Source organism: Wasmannia auropunctata, unplaced genomic scaffold, assembly GCF_000956235.1.
Source record: "Wasmannia auropunctata unplaced genomic scaffold, wasmannia.A_1.0 LD336106.1, whole genome shotgun sequence".
Taxonomy (NCBI): domain Eukaryota; kingdom Metazoa; phylum Arthropoda; class Insecta; order Hymenoptera; family Formicidae; genus Wasmannia; species Wasmannia auropunctata.
Window position 1 is genome coordinate 6,668,585 of NW_012026784.1, and position 3,263 is coordinate 6,671,847.

Here is a 3,263-nt window from a genome sequence, read left to right on the forward strand (position 1 = left end):
TATTATATATTTTACATTTAATATATAATATGAGTGACTTATATGTCACTAATTCTGAGTTCATTTTCAGATGCAAAAAGAATTCTTTTTCTAAAAGGGATTCATAATTTTGCACCTGAAAATAAATTCAGAATTGATGACGTAAAACTGAATGTACTAATGATTTCTTTTGGACTCTGTGTGCTATCTAGGCTGAATAATGTTTATAACATCTCTTTAGTATAAAAATTTTTTTTGAAAACTATTAAAATCAATATTAAATTACTATATATTACTACATAACTATGATTAATAAAAAGAATATAAAAACGTCTGTTTACAATTGAATAAATTTATTAATAATTCTTATAATTATTTATTTGTTTATAATAATTATTAATTAATAATAATTGATAATATAATAACAAATTTATTAATTAATTTAATAATAATTTATAATTATATATAAATTATACAATAAAACCACTATCTTTTATTAAGACATTGCATTACATATTTGATAGTTATTCACAGTTTTTCCAAAATGTATATTTCCACCTTGTATAAATTCTTATGACAGATATTCTAACTCTCACTCTAGCTCACTAGATGCAGTGATTCACATCCATGTAATATTTGGGCATTCCGAAATCCATCAAGAATAAATGTGTCGCAATCTAAATGACCACGACTGTACATCATTTGTTGATGTTTGTCAAATGTGTGGGAAAATTATATTAAAAACCAAGTAACACACACAGTTCTTTGAAAAAAATAATAAAAATCTTTGTTTTCCTTAGAAGTTCAAAAGAAATAATTGTAATATTTATGTTACAATTGCAATATCAGAGGTTATTTTAATTTTTATATTACTATTGCATTATCATTATGCATTACATGCTTATAATTATAATCGATTCATTATCCACAATTGCAAAGTTAATTAATTTATAGCAGCAGTTTATAATAATATTTTTCGATGCTGCGTTTGCAAACCAAGTGGTCTCTCTATCGATTATCTTTGTGTAACATTCGATGAATAATACAGATAATCGATACATGGGGACACTCGGGTGCAGATGTTTCCGAACGAAGCTTGTTGGTCAATTTAACATGAAAAAAGTGGACCATTTTATCCGAATTGTAAGGAAAAGATAGCCATGATATTTATAAATAAATAATGAAAATAAAAATACAAATAATAAAGGTTACATTACAATTTATGGATATTTTATTGTGTGTGTACGTTGATTACGGTAGCTTAACTGTAATTTATTCGATGTTGTAGCAGCTTTTAATAAACGCATGTAAAACTTTACTGAAAATGCATGTAAAAGAGCGCGCGCGCGCGCGCGCGCACGTGTGTGTGTGTGTGTGTGTGAGTGTGTAACGACATGCGCGAAGCCTTATCTTCCTCACGTCCTAACCTCGAGCCTCGCTAGTGCTAAAAAACACCAATGTTCAAATGAGCATAATTCTGTGAAAAATAATCGTAGAGATCTCAACTCGCGTATATAAAATGCAAAAGAAGTCTCATAGAGACTTCGCGTTCTTCTTGTTTCGAAAAGCCCTTTCAAACGAGTCCTCACTCGATCCCAGATGCCTTTTAAGATTTTCAATTTTCTTGCTTCCCCTCGAGAGACTGAAGTAGGTAATTTTAAGGTTAAATGATAAATTACATTTTGCCATTGTAACCCTGTAAATTTCAATCCAATATCTTGAACCGTTCAGAAATTATTTAGATGGTTTCGAACTTTTAGCGGTCTCTATGTATAGGATGTCCGGAACTCAATGATAAAGCGTTTGTGGGAAGGTAGAGTGGGATAAACTGAATCGAAAAGTTCTCTTCCATTTTACGATTTTCAAAATATTAATTTATAAAGATCGCCGAATGTGAACGCGAGATACGACCGCCCATCGCGGGTTGCGGTCGCCTAGCGCGTGGCTCGTGGTAGGAGTAATTGATTGTCGCGCGCTAGGCAATCTTTGCAATAGTTATCGAGATATTAATTTATAAATATCGCCCAATGTGGCGAGATACGGCCGCCCACCGCAGACCGCGGTCGCCTAGCGTGCAGTGCGGAGTAGGGATAATTGATTACCTAGCTCGCGACAGCGGTGGGCGGCGTATCTAGCCGCGTGTTTACATTCGGCAATATTTATAAATTAATATCTCGATAACTATTCCGAAGATCACAAAATACTAGAGAAATTTTCTGTTCAGCCCATTCTGTCCACGAACGCTTTACCATTGAGTACCGGACACCCTGTATATAAATTAAACCATCATTTTATTAAATAAATGAGTCTACAATATACTAAAAATAAGATATAAAAAATTGAAATCGTTTTTGTGCGAGATAATTGGAGTAAGTGTCGTGGTTGAGAACAAAGGAAACGAAAATAAACGAGTTTTCGTAGAAAATGAACGTGTTTAATTTGTGAAGCAAAGGAGTATGTAATACAAAAGAAACAGTACAAAAGAATGTGTAGTACAAAAGAAAAACAGCTCAGATAAACAAAAAGAGTCGCGAAGCGGAATTTGCAGAATTAAACGAGACGAATTTTTACCGAATATAACGGTGTTAGCACTTTCGTTAATTCTGATCAACTGCAGCCAAAGGTCTCGTATGTCCTGTTTTATTTTCTCGACTTTCTAGAAGTTTCCAACGGCTTTATGGCATCTTTCACGTTGAGACAAAGGAAATTTAAATGTGTTGCCTAGGCGCGACACAACAATTTTCGCAAACAATTTGATAGGGCGAATAGTTCGTTTTGCACCTTGTCATTCGCGAAATCGTTCGCTGTGTGGTACGCTGTCTTCGAGGGTACGAGGCAAATGCCATTGACCAACGGCGCTCGTTACTGAGCGCGCATTTTGAACAGTTTTGTAATTGTATTATTTTATATTAATATAAGAATAAGATGATTAACATAATTATTTAAATTACCTCAAATATGACACCAGCTAAGACGAACGTACTGATTATTGCTTGCCAAAAAGATGAAGACGAATAACAAGCATTGATAGTTTTAACATACCTGAAACAATAATTTAATTATTCTAATTGATCAGACAACTTATCATAAAAAATAAACATTTTGCAAATATATTATCAATGTTTAATTTATATACATATATATGGGCTATTCCACGTGAAGCGGATCAGTCATCTCTCAGAAATTTTTTTAATTTTGCACAAAGGTAGTATTTTGGGAGATAGAATTTTGTGCCAAAGGATTTTTTTCTTATTGCAAAATTAATCGAGATATAAACAATTAAA